Source organism: Vombatus ursinus, unplaced genomic scaffold (assembly GCF_900497805.2).
Source record: "Vombatus ursinus unplaced genomic scaffold, bare-nosed wombat genome assembly UNPS02010284.1, whole genome shotgun sequence".
NCBI classification, from domain to species: Eukaryota; Metazoa; Chordata; class Mammalia; order Diprotodontia; family Vombatidae; genus Vombatus; species Vombatus ursinus.
The window spans coordinates 6,525,961-6,548,926 of NW_020950062.1; the positions used below are offsets into that span (position 1 = coordinate 6,525,961).

Sequence of the window (22,966 nt, forward strand, 5' to 3'; positions counted from 1 at the left end):
GTGTGTATATGTATATATATGGATGAGTATATATATGGATGGGTATATATATATATGTGTGTCTGTGTATCTGTATATATATGTGTGTGTATGTGTGTATATATGTGTGTGTATATATATATGTGTGTGTGTGTGTGTGTATATATATATATATATATATTTATATATTCATGGACCCCAGGTTTAGAAGAACACCTTGTCTATTAGAAGGATAAAGTTGAGTTAGAGGAGGGAGAAATTTTCATGAAATTCAAATTCCTTATCAATACTTTCATCCTTCAAAGCACAGACATCTGCATGAAATGTTTCCCGCTCCCCTTAGTAGCAAACGGCTTCCACCAAAAAAAAAAATTATCTTGTATTTATTTTGCATATAATAATATATGTACATGTTGTCTCCATGACACTTTCTCTCCATGTCCCTCCTTAAAGGCAGGGACAGATTAATTTCTGTATTTGTATCCAGAGTCCTGAATACAGTACTTGGCACAGTGGAGTTGCTTAATGAATGTTTATAGATAAATTGATTGATTTGTGATCTCATTTAGACACAATTAGGTGGCACAGTAAATAAAATACTGTGTCTGAAGTCAGGAAGTTGTTCAGTCATTTTTCAGTTGTTTCTGACTTTTCATGACCCTATTTGGGGTTTTCTAGGCAAAGATAGTAGAGTGGTTTGCCATTTCCTTCTCTAGCTCATTTTACGGGTGAGGAAACTGAGGCAAACAGGATTAAGTGACTTGCCCAAAGTCGCATGGCTTGTAACTGTCTGAGACTGGATTTGAACTCAGGAAGAGGAGTCTTCCTAACTCCAGGCCCAGTGCTCTATCCACCGTGCCTCTCACCTGCCCAGAATCAGGAAGACTGAGTTGAAATCCAGTCTCAGACACATACGAACTGGGCAAGATATTTAACCTCTTGCTTATTTCCTTAACTGTCAAATGGAAATAATACTATAGCACCTGCTCCCCAGGGGTGTTGTGAAGATCAAATGAGATAATATTTGTAAAGCACTTAGCACATGGCCTGGCACATAGAAGATACTTGAAGGCTTGTTCCTTACTTCATTCTGTGCTTTTGTAGTAGAAAGCACAATCTAAATAATTCACTCCATATGTAATTTTTTTGGATCTCATCCTTCCATAAATCCTCAAGACAGGACATACCTAGCGTACCAAAGGCCTCCCTCTAGGTCTTTTGCTCTTTCATAGATACTATTGTCATATTCAAGTTAATTATCTGTTATTCCTCACTCTTAGTACATAACTGGCCTCCTTCCCTTTCTAGTCATATGAACACGAGGTTGTCTTTGATCCCACTTCTTGACCAAATATCATCACCAATAATAAATGCTTGTTAAATTGAATTGAATCACATGAAATTGAATTAGTGATCCCCTCTACTTAAATTTACCACAAATCTTTCCATTTCCCTTTGTGCCACCTTTGATTTTGATTCTTTGGAGGTCATGGGGTTCTGTGATCTGCAACCAAATATCATCAATGACAGAATACTGGTGTTAAAAAGATGAGCTTTTGTTGTCAGGGGGGCGGCTTGGTATCATTAAAAGTGCTGTGCAATTTCACAAATGCAATTCAGCCTGCTTAGCCTCCTCCTAGTCAAATTTAATATTTATCCATGTTTAATTGGCCTGATAATACATAGCACTGATGGTCATTGCTGATATCCTCCTGGTGTTTCCACTGTTTTCTTCCTCTAGTGTCTGTATCCTCTTCTGTGTTTCAGCACATCCGCCACAATGCCTTAAGGTTCCCTCTAGAGATGTACATGTTCCCAGGTGACAGTTGTCACTGTATATCGTTATAGTCCATGAGCTCTGCAAAATGTCATCCTCAGTACATTAATTGTCTGAATCACAAAGCTATGGTTGTAGTCCTGTGCTGATTGCATTCTTTATTGCCTAGCTCATTGTCTAGTTCACTAAATACCTGAGTATCTGGTATTTGCTGGGGGATTTATTTCAGATTCTCATATGCCTAGACCCAAATTACCTGTTTAGGTGTTGTTGTTGTTGTTGTTGTTATGGTGATGGCAATGATGATGATGATGACAATGATGAGTTAAGTGCATATGTATGTATGCATTACTTCTTTTTAGAAAATACTTTATAAAGGAGTCACAAGTTTTGGAAGGGAAGTATAGCTTCTTTATCTATAAAAGTAGGAATTCACAGTAGATGGTTTTTAGTGGCATTTCCAGTTCTGGGGTTATATCCATAACCCCAGGCACACTTGAAGGTGAGGAGGTAAGGGAATAAACATTTATGTAGTGTCTACTATATGCCAGGCATTGTACTAAGCACTTAGTTTTTTTACAAATACTATCTGATTTGATTTTTACAACTCTGTAGAGTGGGGTGCTATTATTATCCCTATTTTATGGTTAAGGAAATTGAGGCCAAGGTTAAGTGACTTACCCAGGGTTACACAATTAGTAAGTGACTTAAGACTTAGAGCAGATTTGAACTCGGATCTTCCTGACTCCAGGTCCAGTGCTCTATCCACTGTACCACCAGCAGATGAGAAGAAAAATTCTAGGCTAATAAGAGACACATGAGAAATTCAAGACGGAGAAGAAAAAGAACTTGGTAGAAATAGAGATACATGATGTAGAAGATCTGAGTTTAAGCAAGAAAAAACTGTTAGAAATTTTATATGAAGTCTATAACTAAGAGCTAGCAGGGAGTATTTAGGGTTTAAAGGTCCACCAGTCTTTGGTCTGGATTTATGCCATAACCTCAAACCCAAGGTGTGGAACTAAGTAGCTTGCTAATAAAACAAGGGCCATTTAGTCATTTCACTTCTGAAGTTGTAAGTAGAATAGAAGTGATATTTAATGGTTTAGGATCCTTCATGGAGGAGATGGGACTTGAGGAGGATCTGGGGACTGAGAGCACTTAATTTGTTAGATGACGGTGATGAAACAAAAGGATCTGGTGACCAAATATTGGTGACAAAGGGTCTAAGGGAAAAAAATTAAGCCCTTTCTGTTTTTCAAAATGGTAGCATCACCCACCATGTTGGAAAGTGAGGATTTAGGGGAGAGGGGTTTAAAAAATAGCATTTATAGATGTAAAATTCCCAGTTCAAAATACCTCAGTATTTAAGTTATAAATAACCAAGTGGGAGATTTCAAAAATGCGACAGTCTACATACAGTCAGCACATGAAATATTATAAATAGGTGTTAATTAATCAGCCAGTCAGTAGGTATTTATTAAATGCCTACTACATGTCAAACAGATATCATTTGGAGATTAGGTGATATCAGTAAGAGAATGGATCAAGAAAAGTAAAAGCAAGAATCCAGAAGGACCTCCAAAGAATTGTACCCAAGAGAGAAGTAAACTGCTAAGAGACGAGTGCCTCGTAGTTGGAGGAAGCGAATAGAAGGAGAAGATGCTCATCATCTATTTTAGCTGCAAAGGTCAAGGAGAATGAGGATTCATAAAGGGTTTTTGCTTTTGCAGAAAAAAAAGTCATTGGAGGCCTCAATGAAAGCAATTTTCATCAAGTGAGGGGTAGAGAATCTGAACAAGAGTGGGATGAGAGGAGCAGGCTTCTCTGTTCTTCTTCCCCATTTGCTGGCTCAACAGAAGCAGTAAACAAACGCTATTCCCAGAACTGTGCTGACAACATTGATGATGGTGGTACACAAATTAGGAGGTAAACAAAAAACCATGTTAATTTCAAGCTCCATTAGAAACACAGGCAGAAAAAAAAAATGTCTGCCAAATAGAAAAGGTCAAAATCGGTGGGGAAAGCAACTTTTCTTTTTGAGCTCCTAAGAGACTATTGCTAACAATGAAGGGTTTTTGTTCTTTCCTTCCTTCCTCCTTTGCTTCCTTCCTTCCTTCCTTTTTTCTCTTTTCCTTCCTTCCCTCCTCTCCTTCCTTTCCTTCTCTTTTTCATTCTCTCTTCCTTTTATGTCTTTCTTTCTGTCCTTCCTTCTTTCTCTCTCCTTTCTTTCTCTATCTTTCTTTCTGTGAGCAATGAAGTTCTTATTGATGTTCCTGGAAAGTATGTGTTGGGAGGAAAGAAGCTTACAATTTATTTTCATCATATTTTGTTTTTCAGGAAAAAGGAGAAAATATACAGTAAATGACTGGTATATGGCTAGAGGGCTGCATCTTAGAACTGTTTTTTATTTTCCTGCTTGCATATAAGGTTTTATTACGGACCTCCAATAATGTTTATAACCTTGTCATGACGCACATGAAATATCTTTCCTTTGAAGACCGTAACACGCACATTCTCTTGACATTATGCTGACATAGCATAGTCTTGTCTAAGAGACCTCAGGGCTTTTTAATCCCTGTGTAAAATGTGTCATCCACCCCAGATCCAGCCTGAATGCACATATGTTCATCTCCCATTTGCTTATATTGTACCGGATGATACTTAAGTGAAAACAGATAGCCTTTCATGAATTCCTTTTTATGTCATAGTGGTAGACAGTCTTGATCTTTGATGGTGAGTGCTCATCTATAAATTTAAGACCACATGTATTAATTTAGTTTCCTTCTGCCTGTATTCTGTTAGCAGTGATCACATTCTGATTCATTATTCTACACTTCTTTATCTCTATTCTATATCTGCACTCTCTTATCACAGTAGACTCATTCAGTGCATAAAGCATCAACATAGAGCAATGCAGAAGCAATTTGTAATAATGGATAGAGGGCTAGCCTTGGAATCGGGAAGATTTGACTTCCCTTTCAAATGTAGGTGCTATGTGACCATGGATGAGGCTCTTAGGCAACTCTCTAAGACTCTAAGTTACAGATGAGTTGTTGGTCCATCTTCACTGACAGTGGAAATTTCCATACCAGGGAATTTCCTATACTGAGGTACTCGAGGTCCAGACCCTCATCCCACCACCACTACCATGGGAAAAAAAACACTGTAATTTAAAAAAAGGGAAAAGAAAAACATTGTACTGGAAATCAGGAGACTTTGTTTATAGTCTCGGTTCAGCCATTAACTGGATGGTGAGCTGGTGACCTTAGGGAAATCACGTAAACTCTCTGGTTTCAGTTAGGCAAATGGATGTTTTCTAAGGTCCCTCCAGCTCCAATTCTATATCTATGAAGACTTAAATGAATTTTTAAAACCCTGAAATTGTAATTCCACAGTCTACATTGAGACTATTGAGGACCAGAGAAGTTAAAGAATTTGCTAGAATATGAAGGTTAGATTCCACAGATGGTAAATAATAGGACAATCATTTACTGTCTTGCATTTTTTGTTTCACTTGTGTATTCCCTGGTTTCCTATCTATTCCATCAACTTGTGGTGAATAAGGTCTGTGCCTTAACATTTCTTTTCTATCCACCTTAGTCCCTATGACAGTATGCATATATCAGAGACATACAATAACTATTTATTGAATGAATGAATAAACTGAGCTGCTGTGAAGATCCCGATTCTGAATCTTCTTTGTCATCCGGGTTGATCATATCTTTTATCTCTTTTTATATATTGTACAATTTATACAGACTTTATTTTTTCCCTTCTAATCCTCTCCCCACTCCTCACTGATCCTTCAGAGAGCTAATTCTGTAAGATGTGAATATTTTTATGTTGCAAAAGAAATAAGTCAGGAAGATCTGAGTTTAAATCTGGCCTCAGACATTTGACACTTACTAGCTCTGTGGCCCTGGGCAAGTCACTTAACTCCAATTGCCTCACCAAAAAACAAAAAAATATATACCTATGTATTTATTTTTTCTTTGGTTATTGTCCTGTTATACCTTCTCATTCTACAGGATACAAGTGAAAGAGAGGGAGGGCAAACATATATTTATTAAGTGACTCTATGTGCCAGGCATTGTGCTAGGTACTGCAGATACACACACAAAAAAAATTGAGATAATTTCTGCCCTCGTGGAGCTTACCTTCTAATGGGGGAGACAACACTTATAGGAAAATGGTAGCTAGGGAAAGGGTCTAAATAGTCATAGGGCTGGTGAGTGAAGCCATAGGACAGTAGATTGTTATGCACGATGCCTGTTTCTGGAACAAGAGGGAATGGGAAAGGGTAGGGGCAGCTAAGTGGCACAGTGGATAGAGCACCAGCATTAGTGTCAGGAGTTCAAATGTAGCCCTTGACACTTACTAGCTGTGTGACACTGAGCACATCATTTAACTCCTGTTCCCTCTCCAAAAGAGAAAGGGAGAAAGGAAGGAAGGAAGGAAGGAAGGGGGGAAGGAGGGAGATTACCTGAATAGTGGTAGGTGGCAAGACAGCAAGATGCCCACGTAGGCCCAGGTTTGGTTTTCTTGAAGGTGACCTTATAGCATGGTCTGAGGCAGATTTGAGTTGGTAGTTTAGGTAAAGTTGTACTCACTAATGAAAACATCTCAGCACCTGAATATAATGTTTTATTTTTTTTTCTTTACCATATGTGTCTATATTTGTAAATATCCTCTAACTCCTCTGGCTGAGGCCAAGACTATATCTTTTTGAACTGAAACAATTTTGAACTCAGAGTCAAGAAGACCTTAGTTCAAACTACCCCGTACAACAGCTTTGTCATTGTTTTTCCTAGCCCGTAGCACAGTGCCTGGCCCATAATTGGTACTTAATAAGTCTTTGTTGATTGATTGCTTGATCATTCCAAATAGCTAAAAAAAAAATTACAGCTAAATATACTCACATAGCTTTTTGTTCAACTACTCTAATTATGAAACATGTTTGTATATTATTTTGTATGATAGTTTATGTTTGGACATGTCTTTTTACTAACCTCCATATAAGATGTTCATCAAGGCTTCTTGTTTGCATGGAAGTGACCTAGATTTCTTGAAGGCTTTTTCAGCAGAGCACAAGCTCTGAAGGGCCTACAAAGATGGACAGGCCCTAATTACAGGCTCAATGATGGGCCATTTGTCTGTTGATTAAGGGTCAGACTTTTCTAAGCTTGGATGTTTTTACCCAAGCTACTCTCCAAGATCCTTTGCTAAATTATTGAGTACCTGCTGCCATTCCATGCTCTAAACTAGACCTCTAGAGACCATGATTGGACCTAGCTAAACTACTTAGCTCTACAGTCTCTGGAACCATTTTCTGCCCCATGCTGGGCCAGATACACTTTCTAATCCCTCCCCACAAACACACACAAACACACACACACACACACACACACACACACACACACACACACACGCCCCTCTTGTTCAGAGAAGTGTATAAAATTAACCCCACTATTGCCTGGTACCATAAAAAAATGGAGGTGACATTAAAGAAAAATTTTGTTAGCAGTAAAAATGTATAAAAAAACTAAGTTGTTGAAGGTTTGTGATCTACATCAACAGAGAGAGGATCCTCAATGATGAAATCATAAATCCTTGAAATATTGTGCTAAGCCCTGGGATGTATGTGTGTGAGAGTGTGTATGTATATGCATATGTATGTGGGTATGTGTATGTATGTGTGTATGAAAGTGTATATTTTAAACTAGATCTGTGATTTCAGTGGTATATGAAACTCCCAGTAAGGAAACTCCCTCTACCAATGCAGAGGAGTACTTATATAGTCTTAGAGAGTTGTTTGGGGACACTGAAAACTGGTCACACGGCCAATATAACAAAGATTTTGGAAATATATAATTTCTGTCCCCTTGGAGCATCTAATAGGAGGATATTATACCAAAATGGTACTCTAATATTAAATTATTTATAAGAAATACCAAAGAGAGGTACTACTAAGTGGTCCGTGATATTTTGTAGGCATAGAATGCATGGCAATGGTGCGTCTAATTAACAAGATGCTGAGTCCTTTCAATGCAGAGGCCATTTTGCATGCTTCTTTTTCATCACCCTTAGTGGTATAAAGCACTGGACTACTAATGAATGAATATTTTCTACTGCTTTTATTAGACCATGACCTGACTTTTGTTTAGGGATGACATTTCCAGTATTTTATTTCATCATCTAGGACACATTTCACATGCAGCGATTGCTAAAAGAAATAGTTTTAGAAGGGATTCTGACTCATGTTTTTGTATTCAGCTTAATTTCACAATAGGTAACTAGAGTGTCATTTAGAACATTAAGTGTGTTCCTGCTACAAAGCATCATTAAGATTTGGAATTGAGAGAAAATGCAATTGGTACATATAGTTTTATAGGACCTCCCTGCATGTAAGCCCATATCAGAAGGGCACCTAAGCTCATACTTAGATGAGGCCAAAACATGGTAGCATGAGTTACCAACTAGAAGCTGCTCAGACAGGAAAAATGTATTTTAGGATTTTGATATTGTAATTTAGCAGATTAAAGAAATCTAGCTCTCCTTCCACATTTCATTGTTATGTTGTACTTAATTGAAGATAAATTGAAAATGCATCAATACTAGGAAAACTATCTTCCTGGGGTTTCATTCATTTAGTGTCTCATTGCCCTTTATATTCTGCATTCCCAATTTTCAAGTCAAAGTGAAAAAAAAATTCTTTTCCCTCTCATTGCCAGCTCAAGCTGTGTTCACTTTCCCGGTCCCATAATCACCAGTAATAAAGATCCTGCCATCAGAACTTTGCTGACAATCCCATTGACAATACATGAGGCTGAATAGAATGTGCACAGTCGTCCATAGCTATAATAGCTCCACAAGCCCTAAAAGTAGTAAAAATTTCCTTTAACCAGATGCGACTGCTTAGATGCAGCCAGATACCCAGCGAGCAGATGTTCCAAGGAAGAAGGCGCAATGTGTCACTTTTCCTTCTCTAACCACATTGGATTATTTTTTTCTTCCTTTGCTGCCTAATGAATGACAACCTTGGCACCAAGGAGTGCATACTTTGTAGATTTCCCACAGGGGTCTTTTTGTCTTTTCCCTTATTTATACATCCTTTCATTAAAAATCTAAGTTCCGGTCTGTCTTTCCCTTCAGTCAGCCTTACAAATATGGTTTTTGTGTGTTGGACTATTCATAAATTATTGATGTCACATTGGAAAAGGCTTTCAGAAACCAGCCTTCCTGACGTGTAACTAATAATATTTTCAGCAAAGCTTCAGTGTGCAGAGTTGCTCGAAGCTTCCCTTCTAAAGTAAACTGGTGAAGCTTTTCCTCCTTGGGTGAAACAATTAACTTCACGTTTCATTTGCAGATGAGATGATGGCATGCATTTAAGCTGATGTATGTCAAAATGGTGTCAGTCTTTTCAACCTGCTTAGCTGGGGTAAGAGTTGAGATTGTTTGAGGTGTACCAGGGCTTTGGGATAGAATGCAAAGATTCTCATTCATCAGGAAAGAAGGTGGTATTCCCAGTTGTCAAACTGCAAATGCTTTTTTTTTTCTTTCTGACTTATAAATTCAGACTGTCCGTTGATGCCCTCAAGTGTCAGGTGGTACTTCATTGCTGAATGTGCATTTCCCCTAAACTAACCTGATGGGTAGAGATCCTTGTGCAAGAATTATGTGCTAATCAGGCCCCAGAAATAGATATGAAGTACATAGAAATGCAAATTGGTAGGAAGATAGGAGAACTTGTCATCCCAAAAATGGGTGTCCCCAAATGTTCCAGTGATGGTTACGTTCCTGTTGAAGGACATATGGGAAATTTACACTGCCTTCAGTCTGGGAAACTAGAAAGCATCTATTTTAGCAAAGTCCTGAGAAATTGAGCATTCTGTATTTATTTTTCCTTCTGCCAGTTCTGCTTATTAGTTACTAGGAATGCCATCTCAAATATAGAAATGCACAAAGAAATGGATCTGTGATCTCATCCATGCAGGTTTTCCAATGATGATCTCAACCCAGCCATGGCTGTTCATCTTGTGTGACCCCTTGTATGTGTCTTCCCCTGAGTTATCCACTGAAACTTCACCAAATATGTTTCCTTGTTTGCTCTTGACATCACAAGGGAGTGAGTCTATCCAGTGACTATGAGTATTTTCCTATAAGAATAGTAAAGAGCAGTATAATCAGTCTAGCAGATCAAGCAGAAACTAGAAGTCGGGGACCAAACCTCCAAGTCCCACAAACTTTCCATGCCTCCTTAACCCAGACCTGATGAACTGGATTTATTAGGTTGTGAGAAGAGCAATGAGCTGGCTAGCATATGTGAAAAAAAAGTACTATGAGATCTCTGTAGAAAGCCTCACAATCATCTATTTCTGTTTTCTCCCTGCAAATGAGCAGATGGTCTACCCTACCATGGGTTGTAAAACTCATACTCACCTCACTCTTTCATCACACATCATAGACATGAGTTACCTGTCCACCTTGTGTGTGTTACATGATTATAGTTTCATTGCAAGTGAGAAAAAAAATGTAGCTAGGAAGGTAAACCTGTGGGGAGGAAATACACAAGAAAACCAAAACTATATTGACTTCAGTTATCTACCATTTTAATTCCATTGGCTTGTATAATCACAAGTAGCAGTACTACTGTCTTTAAAGCATCCAGAGATCTCAAAGAATGTTTTATTGAGTTAAGCAAATCAGCAAAATATGGGTGGTCTATGCCAATTTAATCAAAACAATGTAATTTAGTGTAGCTTTTATATTGAGCCTATTTCAGATGGCTCACCATGTGGCATTTTCCTTCTTTTATAGACAGTCATGTGGAGGCACAAATGAAGGAGAGATACATTTGCATCTTCAAAAAAAACTCATGGATTTCTTTAGTTATTACACCAGTCATTTCTCTGCATACCTGCCCCCCTCACCACTGCCGTTGAACTTCCTTTTATCCCTCCTTCACACACACACACACACACACACACACACACACACTTGAGCAAAACCAATTGACATAGCAACCTTGATTAATAGAATATGCCAAATTCTTCACCCGTAATTCCCCCCCCCCACTGCCATGCCTCTATTGAGAAGAGAGAGATGTTTCATCATCTATTCTCCAGACCCTAGACTGAACATTATAGCCAGTTATTCTGTCTTTTAATGTTGTTTTCATTTACATTATCATCATTATAATACATATTGTTCTCCTGGTTCTACTTTCTTCACTTGGCATCGGTTCATACATGCCCTTCTGTGTTTCTCTGAATTCCACATACTTTTCCTTACTTAGAGCAAAAAAAAAAAAAAAAACAGGGCATCTGGGTGGTGTGGTGGATAGAGTACTGGGCCTGGAGGCAGGAAGATCTGAATTCAAACCTAGTCTCAGACGCTTACTAGCTGTGTGATCCTGGGCAAATCACTTAACCCTGTTTCCTCAGTTTCCTCATCTGTAGAATGAACTGGAGAAGGAAATGGCAAGAAAACCCTCAAAAGGGGTCCCAAAGAGTCCAACACATCTGAAATGACTAAACAACAAAGAAACAGTATTCTTTTTATATGCTTAATGGCTTATTCAGCCATTCCCCAATAGTTGGGCACCCACCTTTTTTCTCAGTTTTGCTGTTTTTGCTAGTACAAAATGCTTTGAAGCCATTCTTTCTGGTTTTTACCTTTTTTCTTGGTGTGCATGCCCAATAGTAGGGGCCCTGGGCCTACAAAGAATTCTGTAACTTTTTTTTACCAAATTCCAAACTGTTTTCTTAGAATGATTGTACCAATTTTACAGCTCTACCAACAGTGTCTTCATGTACCTGTCTTCCCATGGCCCATCTATTATTGACTCTTTCGGTCTTTTGTGATCTTTTCCACTTTGAAAAGTGAAAAATAGAACCTCAGAGTTCTTTAGTTTGTTTTTTTTCTTATTACTCATAATCTGAAGCAATCTTTCATATGATTGTTGATAATTTGTGATTTTTTAAAAAACTTTGTTCTTATCCTTTGACCACTCACCTATTAAGGAATGATTCTTGGTCTTATTTATTTATACTAAGTTCTTCCATATCTTAGATAGCACAATTATTCGGAAGTATTTGATGCTAAAATTTTTCCCACTCACCAATTTCTCTTCTTATTCTAGCTACATTGATTTCATTAGGCAAAATCATTTTCATTGTAAATGGATTCTCTAATATTTTAGAATCACTTCTATCCTTTGTTTGGCTAAGAATTTCCCTTTTAATCATAGTGGTGAAAGGTGCCTCCTCCTATCATTTTCTAATTTTTTTTAACAATGTGACCTTTTATATTCAGGGCACCTATCCACGCCTGTTTTATAGAGTATACAAGTGACCTTCATAGGACAGAACCATTACTAATCTATGGCTCTGTGCCTAGAAACTTACCAGCCTGATTGTCTGTTGCTTTATACTGACCTAATGCTACTGATAGCAATCTTAGAAGTGTAGTTTCCAGACAAGAAAAAGAGACGATCACTTAAATATTTCGTGTGTGTCCATGTGTCTTTTATTCCTCCTGTTAAGAAAACCTTGTGGGTCATTGATAAAATAATGGACACCATGATTTTTCTGGGAATAAAATGGCAACCTCTGATGTGAGGAAAATGCCAGGAAGTTAGTAAATATTCCCATCACAACTGTGGACATAGGGAAATAAGGACTGTGAAACATCAAGCAGTGACTGGAAACTTGCCTGATTTGGTTTCATTTAAAGACAGCAGAGCATAATTAGACCATAAGGGGAATTCTGTTTTCCATCCCCAAGGGTGTATGATTAGTAAGTGATTTTCCATGTCACTCTTGTTTTCTACTTCCTGAATTTCCCCCACTATAGGAAAGACTTGCTTCTGAAAAGAACGAATAGAATAGCAGTATCTAAGATACTGAGCCAAATTACCAACCAAAGGAATTTTTCTGGCTTTCATTTCCATCTCCCAGATCCATGGGGTATCTCAGTTTTGCGTGCGGACCTTTTTTTCTTTCATTTCACACATTCTAAACAACATAGTTTTTTTTTTTTGATCTAAAAAATCAGACCATGTTAGTGTCCCAGACAAGGGAATAACTTTGACACAGATAGAAAGTATGCTATTCACCCCTCTAAAATCAAGATTTCCTTTGTATTAGGAATTGTACACAATTAAATTCAAATAGACTTACACCAGCATTTCAGTTAAGCTATTAAAACAATTAGGCCAATGAATAAGCCAAGCAAACTGAGATTTGGTTAAAATGCTATCTACACGTATAGGTAAAATTAACTCTAAAGGTACCTTAAAGTTTTGCTTTTCGTAAAGAGAGGCTGTTCCAAGTTGAAAGTTCAATGATTCCAGTAGAGGAATGAAACAATTTTCATCTTTGAGAGAATTTATTTGTTGAATGTGAAAGGTACCAAGAACCCCCGAGACAATCAAGTATAAACCCTACATTAAACAGAGAATAAAATTGTGGCCCAATAACAATAATAATGATAATAGCTAACATTTATGTAGCACCTACTGTGCTAAGCACTTTACAATTATTATCTCATTTGATCCTCACAACAACCCTTGAAAGTAGGTGCCATTATTATCCCCATTTTACAGATGGAGAAACTGGGGCAAAAGGTGGTTCAGTGATTTGGCGAGGGTCCCACAGTTTGTGTGTCTGAGGTCAGATTTGAACTCAGGTCTTCTGATGCTCTACCTACTGCACCACCTAGTAGCCTCTGAATGACTTGGCCAAGGCCATGTAGCCAATTAGTATCAAAACTGACATTAGACCTCGGGTTTCCTGACTACACATCTAGTCATTGCTCTTTCTACAACACCATGCTACCTCTTTACAAACTGATAAAAGCATGAGATATGAGATAAGGATAGAACCAATGATTTTATTGGTATAGATATGAGGTCCTTTCTTTCCCATTGAAGATCAACACATTCTGTTCAACTTAGAGTCTTAGGGAGCTGTCTAGTGCAGGGCTTCTTAAACTTTTTCCACTTGCAACCCCTTGTCACGTTTTGGCAGTGTTCCTTGGCGGTTGCATGGCCTGAGCGCATTAGCAGTGCAAAACGCACATGCTTTGTGTTCAGAACCAAAGCAGCAGTGAAGATGCACCGTGCAGCATGGGTGAGTGGTACCAGAAACACCTCGGATTCATTACGAGTTTGATTTTTAATTAACTTTTGTTGTTGCGCATTCAGAATCCTTTTACTGTTGCCAAATTTTTTGCGACCACAGAAGTGCTGGTCTAGAGCACTGACGGGTTAGGTTGTTCACCCAGGATTATATGACCATTGTGTGTCAGAGACAGGAATTGAACCTAAATCTACTTAGTTCTAAAAGCAGCTCTCTGGGAAGCTAGGTGGCGCAGTGAATAGAGCTCCAGGCCTGGAGTCAGGAGGACCTGAGTTCAAATTTGGCATAACATCCTTAATAGACTCCAAAAAATAAAAATAAAAATAAAACAATAAAGGCAGCTCTAGGCAGCTGTCTGTACTCTTTACCAGAACTGTCAAACATGTGCCCTCACCCCACCCCATGGTAGAAGAAATACTCCCAAGAAGGGCTGAACTAGATTAACATATACTTGGGAGATATTTCGTAAATAAGTACAAATATAGTAGAACATAAATAATGTCAATATGTGAGACAACTCGGTAGCTAAGTGGATAGAGCTTGGGGCCTGGAGTCAGGAAGACAAGTACAAATTTGGCCTCAGACACTCACTAGCTATATGACCCTGGGCAAGTCACTTAACTGTGTTTGCTTCAGTTTCCTCATCTGTAAAATGAGCTGGAGAAAGAATTGGCAAACCATTCCAGTATCTTTGCCAAGAAAACCCCAAATGGGGTCATGAAGAATTGGACATGACTGAAATGACTGAATAACAATAACAATGTTAATATGTGGTTTTTTAAATCAATATAAAGCCCTCAAAGATTCTTATGTATGGGTTTAATGGCCCTATTTCTATTTGAGTTTGACCTCACTGATCTATACCATGTTGCCTTTATGGGTTGTTGGCTGTTGCCCATTTTAGGGGTTTATAAGTATGCCTGTGTTTTACAAAACTGTTAAAATATCACTATGGTTTCCCATACCCATTTTTTCCCTTTGAAATAATCAAGTCATGCTAATTGGTAAGGAATTTCTTGAGTAGCAGGCTTACTGAAGAAACCAAGTAGAAGACCAGTGAACTATAGTCTCCACTAAGACTCTCCCTTTGAGAGATAGGGCAGGATTGACTCATGTTATGTTTCACAATAGAGTAAGAAATCCTGTGCTACCCTTTTCCCAGGTTTCTAGTCAGTCAGTCAGGCAATAAACACTTCTTAAGCATCTACTGTGTGACAGACATTGTGCTAAATGTTGGAGAAAAGCACAATACAATCTCTGCCCTCAAGAAGATTACATTCTAATGGGGAAAGACACCATACAAAAAGGAGATAAAAAGGGGGAAGGAGGGAAGGTTCCTTTAGCAGAGAAGACCAGGGAAGGGAAGCCGGGTGGGACATGAAGAAACGGCAGGCCTGGGTTGTGGAAGTACTCTTAAATGGGCACGATTTTGTACTTATTGCAAACCAAGATAGTTATCAAATGGTATTTTTTTAAAGTGGCATGAGGTACAAAGACTGCAGGACTAGATGCTATCTGTAGTTGGTAATGACAAAGTAGACAAATAAAACTGGAAGTACTAGGAGGAGCTCTCCACCTTCCGATCAGAAGTAGCTCCCCAGGGCACTCCCTTTTCAGCCTCTATACTTGGTACCATTTGAGACTGATACTTAGATTTATTTGTTCTAGTGGAAGAATCATTGGATTTAGAATGAGGAAATGTTTGGTTTGAAATCTCAACTCTGATACTTAATACGTACATGTGTGACCTTGAGCATGTCATTTAAATTAAATTTTCCGGACCTCAGTTTCCTTGGGAGGTTGTGACTAAATAATCTCCGTAAACTTTTCCAGATATAGAATCTGTGAGCCTATTCACTGATGAGCAAGTTAACTGATATATTGGGTGAAGGCTTACAAGGTGAAAAGTCAACTAACTTTTCCTATTTGACTCTATGTGAAAATTGTTCCTGAACCCTAATCTCAAAAAAAAAAGTTTGATTTAATAAAGAAGCGTGATAGAAGACAGTGTAGCACAATACAAAAGGGGCCCGATTTGGAGTCAGAGTACCCAGGATCAAATCCTGGCTTTGCCTCTCCTTCCCTATGTGACAGTGAATAAATCATTTGACCATCTCTGGGCATCAGTTGTGTCAACTGTAAAATGAAGGGACTAAACCAGATGGACTATAACATCCCTTACAGCTGTAGATCTGTGATCATATTTTCCTATGACTTGATAATTATGTTAACTAACATAATATAAATAATATAACATAAATAACATGACAATGTAAATAATATGACATAATATACATAACATAAATAACATAACATAAGCAATTTTATTTGTCTACTTTGTCATTACCAACTACAGATAGCATCTAGTCCTGCAGTCTTTGTACCTCATGCCACTTTAAAAAAATACCATTTGATAACTATCTTGGTTTGCAATAAGTACAAAATCGTGCCCATTTAAGAGTTTAGGGAAATCAATCATGTGTTTCCCAGGAAAGCATTGTAAGTGGTTAAGTATCACAGAAGTAATAACCACGCACAGGGAGATACAGCCCAACCAAGACTACAAATCAGTCATTACTATACATGCTCACGGTCATGCTAACAAGAATTCTCCACGGCCGATCTCCTACCTGAGGAGACAGGATCACACGAATGGCTCCTCCCTCCATAACCTGTGCTTCTAAACATGCAACAGACAAATGCATGGAAAACTGATCATGGACGATTGAAACACTTTGGAGTATACGTGCCTGTCAGCCACATAGTACAATACCACTCATTCCTATTGCTCAGATAGCATCTGGAAGGAAAAAATGTTTAACTGCCTGCCATTTTGAGATGTTGTTGCCAGAGAAGCTCTATCTCACTGCCGTTTTTAGGGGACATTAACATGATCTAGTGGTGTCTCTTTTTCAACCTATCAATTAGAGAAAGAGCAGGGGGTAGATGTGATTTATTAGACAAGGTCCAAGATGGATAGCTCTGGAAAATCTCATCTAGGTGAGAGCGATTGGAATTGCCAGGATGCCAGAGTTTGCCCTGTGAAATCCACAGAAGTCTTGAAGAGGTTTGGCTGGCTTACTCCGCTAAATGAAACCACCGTGGCGACTGTCACACAGTGATTAATAAAGTATATAAATCTTAACTATAGGGGGAGAAGATCAATTGAAGTATGTGCATATCCAAAATGGAATGAAATCACACTGAAGCCACCAGTTAGTGCTTCTTGGAGTTGTTTGACAAAATGATGCCTTCTTGGTTGGAGAAAAATAACAAAGGAGCCTTGGCAAAGCACTGTCTGTAGAGTCCAAAGAGCAGGTTTGAGTTCTCAGCTACTTAGATGAAGGATCATAGGTTTAGAGTTGGAATAATAGTATTTGTTGCATTCATAGAGGGCTTTAAGATAGGCAAAATATCCTCACAACAGCCCTCTTGTAGGTACAACAGGTATTGGTCTCAGATTAATGGTGTCATTCAGGGAGGGAACTCTCAGTGAGGAAATTTGCTCTACCAATATAGACTGATAATTGATCTGCAAGGTACCGACCCAAAAAGTGGTTTGGGGTACTAAGAGGTTAAGTGACTTGCTCAGGATCACACAGTATGTGTCAGAAGTGGGACCTATACCTAGCACTTTTTAACAGAAAAGCCCATTCTTATCCACCAAACCATAGATGTTATTATTCTTTCCTCTCTTCACCCCTCCATCCTCCCAAAATACATACTAATAGTTGAGGAAATTGAGACTCACTGAGATTAAGCAACTTGCCTAAGGCCATATGACTTTTCGATGTTAGGGCCTAGATTTAAACCCAGATCTCTCCTGTCTCCAAGCCCATTGATTACTCATTCTATTACTCCATGCCATCCCTTGAGGACTCTGAGGAAGAGATGTTAAAGATCATCTAGACCACCCCCACATTTTGTAATGTGGTCCAGAAAAATTATGTGACTAACTTGTTTCATACCCTTGCTCAGTTTCCACCTCCATAAAATGAGGTTGATAAGACTTCCACTACCTAATAATTCACAAGTTGTTGTGATGATCAGTTGATGTTATGTGTCAAGTGTTTTGTAATTTTTTTTCTGGAAAAGTATTTTATTTAGAACAAGCAGTAACAGCACTAGAGTAAGCAACACAATGGGTGAGGGTGAAGGCACCATAAACATCTGATGCCACTTAGACATGTCTTTGCATCCTAGGGACAAGTTGTTTTGTAACTGAGTCACTTGCCTTCAGGTTATAATGGAAAATGACATCAGTTTCGGTAGAAGTTTTGATTAAGAATAAAATGTGTTGAGCTTTTTTTATATTGAAGGTGATCACATTTGTCTCATCTTCCCAAAATTAAACTCTTATTTATACTCCCACAAAAGTTAAACAAATAAGCAAAAAACTGACACAGTGACTAACAGGATGTACAACATTCTGTCCCCATAGTCCACACATCTCTATGCCGAGGGGAGGGAAGTATATTTTACTATCTGTTGTCTGGGAATAAGATTGATTATTACAGTTGCTTAGACTTCCTTTTCCAACTCTTTTAATTGACATGATTATAGCCATTGGGAATACTGTTCTTCTGGATCTGCCTACCTCACTCTGTATCAGTTCATATAAATCTTCCCATATTTCTCTGAATTCTTTGTATTTATCATTTCTTTCTGCACAATAATATTCTATTACATTTACATTCACATGTAAGAGGGGCATTTGTATAGAGCTTAATGGTATACTAAGCAATTTATATATATTTTCTCACTTGAGCCTCACAACCCTGGTGCTATTATTTATTATCCCTACTTTACAGATGAGGGAACTGAGGCTGGAAAAGACCAAGTTATGTTTAGGTTGAAAAGTTGAAAAGTAGTTTAAGTAGAAAAGATTACGTGTGTCACACAAGTAGGTATCTGAGGCAGGATTCAAACTGAGGTCTTTCTGACTTGCAATCCAGCATTTTATCCACTGTGCCACATACTTTGATTCCAGTGCTTTGATACCACAGAAAGTGCTACTTTGAATATTTTGGTATATGTTGGATCTTTCTGTCTCTGTAACCTCCTTGGACTGTATTTCCACTAATGGGGTCACTGGGTCAAAGGTTTGCAACTTTTCTCTCTTAATAGCAAGTTGTTTTCTAGAAGAGTTGGACGTGGCCTTTGAGACAACCCCTCCAACATAGTCTGTTTCCATTTTTTGTCATATTTACAACTTTTATTAAGTATAAGGTAAAATCTCACAGTTGCTTTAGTTTTCATTTCTTATCATTGGTGATTCGAAGCATGCTTTAACGTGGTCATTTATAGCTTACCATTCTTGCTTCGAAATCTGTTCACATCATTTGTCCATTTATATAGTGGGTTGAGTGCTTTATAATTAAAAAACATTGTATCGGCTATTATTTTTAGACCTTCCTCGACCATTATCGCCATATTGTCCCATCTTTTTTTAATGACCCACAAGGCATATTTATTTTTAATATTTCTATCACAAAAGACCAGAACTGGTGCTAGAATGGAAAAATATAGGAATCAAGGTTCTTATTCCAGAACCAGGGCTATTTATAGAGTAATCATATCACTTTGCTGCTCAAACACCTTCAGTGGCTCCCTACTTAGTGCCTGCTGAATAAAATACAAATTCCTTTGCTGGTATCTAGAGGCCCCTGATATTTATAGACTCCCATGTTAATGGAGCTGAGAAATGATTGGCTCAGCTTTCCTCAAAGCTGCTCTTAAATTCTGCTAGTAATCATATAAGTAGGGTTGGTAGTTTTCAAAGTAATTAGAACCCTAGAGCAAATAAACACTAAATGAGCTCTTCTCTTTGATGTTATTTTTTTCTTACTAAATAGCTCTGTTCTGCTATAATTATATACCAGTCATTATAAAATTAAAAATCATTTTAAGTGAATGGATGCTTTCTTAAAAAACATTTGTTTCTTACTAATTATTGTGAACTAATTGCAGTTTAAGCTAGTCTCCAAGAAGTCTGAAATCAGTGTATTAGAGTCCCAGGTCCTAGATTCATCAAAGTTGTATCTCTTAAGGGAGTGAGGGAAGCCAGAAGATTTCGCCTGGGCACTACCCCCTAACATCTTTCTCCCTCTTCTCCACTCCTGATGCCTGCATTGTTTACCTGCATTATCATTAAAGCACCAGTTTTAACTGGTCTTCCTTTCCCTGCTCCCTCTCCCTAGACTTTCCTTCATACCAATGCCCAGGCATTTCATTATACATAGGTATAATAAAAAGATCCTAGATCTAGAGATCTGGAGGCCATCTAGTCCAATTTGCCCATTTTACAGGTGGGAAAACTAAGGCTCAAAGAGGTTATTAAGTTGCCCAAGATTATCCAGGTAATAATTGTCAAAAGGTAGGGTTTGAACCTGGGTCATCTTAGTATAGTAGATGCTTATTAAATGTTTATTGACTGACTGGGCTTAGTGCCAATGTTCTTTCCATTGTAGTGATGTTACTCCTCTGCTTAAGATTCTTCAGTAACTCCCTATTTACTGCCTACTGAATAAAATACAAATTAATTAGCCTGATATTCAAGGCGCTTGAACTCTAGTTCTAATCTACCTTTCCGTCTTTATCTTGTATCCATGGTATACTGGAAAGAGTCCTGGATTCAAATCCTGGGCACTGCCAGGTTTTGTGATCTGACCTCACCTCTTTGTGTCTGGAAAGGGAGGAGATAGGACTTAATGACCTCTGAGTCCAGATTCCATGATTCTAAATGCATCATATGATCCTCTTCACTCGCCTTATGTTCCAGTCAAACTGGACTAGTCCCTGCTTTTTAATCTCATCCTCTCCATCTCCCAACTTCATACATTTGTCCACATTGCTTCTCACGCTTGGGGATAGGAAGGGGGGGAATAATCTAACTTCTCTACCTGTTGAAATCTAAGGTTTGGTTCAGGTACCACATCCTCCATGGTTTTTTTTTTTCCCATTAACTCACCTTGAAATGATTTCTACTTTCTAAACTCTGATGACTTGATGGTTGACCCCATATGTGCATTTAGTAATTTTCAGTTGTATTTTACCCTTTCTAGATTAAAAGTTTCTAGAATCCGGGGCCTGGGACCCAACAACAAAACATAGTAAACACTTATAAATATGTCCTGAACTTAATCAAGGTTACAATAGTGATGAGCAGGCTAACCTAAGGACAGAAGGAGGATCAGATCTTCATAACTCTGATCCTGCCTAGGTGACAAATAGAACACTTTTTTTTTAAAATTAATTCTCTTTACAAACTTGACTTTGGGCAGAAAAAAAAGAATGTATAGCAAGTGGTAAGGGAACTGGGCTCATCCATTTGTGCAATGTTTATCCATAGATCTCCCTCTATACCATCTTGACATATTGTGCCACCAAATATCGAATACCAGGGCCTCAAAACAGAGATTAAAGATGAAGAAAACCTACAAGGTCAGCCAGTTCATCTGTCTGCCTGAAGAAGACTGCACTCTTTGATTGATTTTTAGTGATGTCACCTGTCCAGTTTCCAACAACAGGAAATGAGGTTTCTTTGTCTTGTCAGGTGAGACTCCCCTAATGCCCATCTCCTAGAAAACAATAATACAATAGATAATAATTCCATCCCCAGCGGTTACATGGCAGTTTTCTTTACTGCATTTAATTCGCTTCTTGTTAACAGAGCTGGTGTTCTTTTTTCCTTCTAGAGTTGTAGTAAGACACAAGAGACCAATGTTCCTTTTAACTAAGGGTGGTAGAAAGAGGAAGTGACAAGTATGGGAAATCCACATGTTTTACTTCAAATCAATAACTTATACATCTGATGTTGCAAGATACACTTAACAGAGGGATCTGTCTATTCTTGTTCTCTTCCATGCGGAGATACAGAGAATTCTATGGCTGGAGGGATATTATCAGGTCATCTGGTCCAGTACCCTGCTTCTAGGCAGCAATTTATCCAAATTATAGAAGATAAATGGTTGGCTAATTGTTTTCCATTTCTGAAGAAGGTCCTAGCACCCTAGAACCAACCTTAGCTTCATAGTTAGATGAACCTGCCCAGAGGTGATTATAAGGTATGCATACAATAAGGCCAGATAAGCACATTTGCAATTATTGTATTCTCTTCATCCCTTCTAGAGAAGCTAGGAAAATCTACTCTCTTTAAAATGACCTTCAGTAGGAAGTTTGGCAGCCTTTACAGATTACCTGTGGTGTTTTTTTTTTTCCATTTTCTAGGCAAGAAAGTCATTACTCAGTTGACTTCTTTTCCAGAAAACAAGTTCCCGTACTTTACAGAGTGTAGCACAGTTGACCAGGATGCCAAAATGTATCTATAAAACTAATAAGACTACTGCCGGGGGCCAGTTGCTACAGTTACAGCTGGTGATTGGCAGAAGCCTAAGTCTCTGAGTACTACCAGAGGGAATTAGAAATGTGTCCTGCTTATCCAAACCACACCTCTAATCCAGTTCAACAGACATTTATTAAGCAATTTTTATGTGCAGGAAACTGTTTTGAGAATGGAAAGGCAAGCATGAAGCGGACCCTGCCCACAAAAGCTTGATGGATCGTGGAGGGCACCACACAACAACATCATTCTCATGCTCTTGATCCAACCAAGCTAATCTCAGTGTGCTCATTTCTGCTTCTATTATCTTTGTTCATTGCAGCTAAGTGATACAGTGAATAGAGTACTAGGTCTGGAATCTGGAAGACTTGAGTTGGAATGTGACCTCAAGACACTAGCAAGTCCCTTAACCTCTCTCTGCATTAGTTTCCTCATTTGTAAAATGGGGGTGATGATAATATCACCTACTCCCAGGGTTGTGGTGAGAATCAAATGAGATAATAACCATAAAGCACTTAGCACAGTGCCTGGCACATAGGAAGCACTACATAAATGTTAGATATATTATTCTTCTCCAACCTGAAATGTCCTTCTGTCCTTCAGGGCACAGATCACGTTTCTGCTTCCTCAATGAAACCATCTTTATTACTTCTGCCATCACTGATCTCTTCCCTCTGAATTCTATCTCATATTTAGAGACGGGTAATGGTTCCTCCGTGTTTC

At 38.3% G+C, this 22,966-nt stretch overlaps 1 protein-coding gene across 2 annotated transcripts in view; it reads left to right on the forward strand.

Annotated features, from left to right (window-relative positions):
* SAMD12 (sterile alpha motif domain containing 12) overlaps positions 1-22,966 on the forward strand; it is a 509,235-nt gene that overhangs the window by 378,957 nt on the left and 107,312 nt on the right. The window lies entirely within an intron of this gene.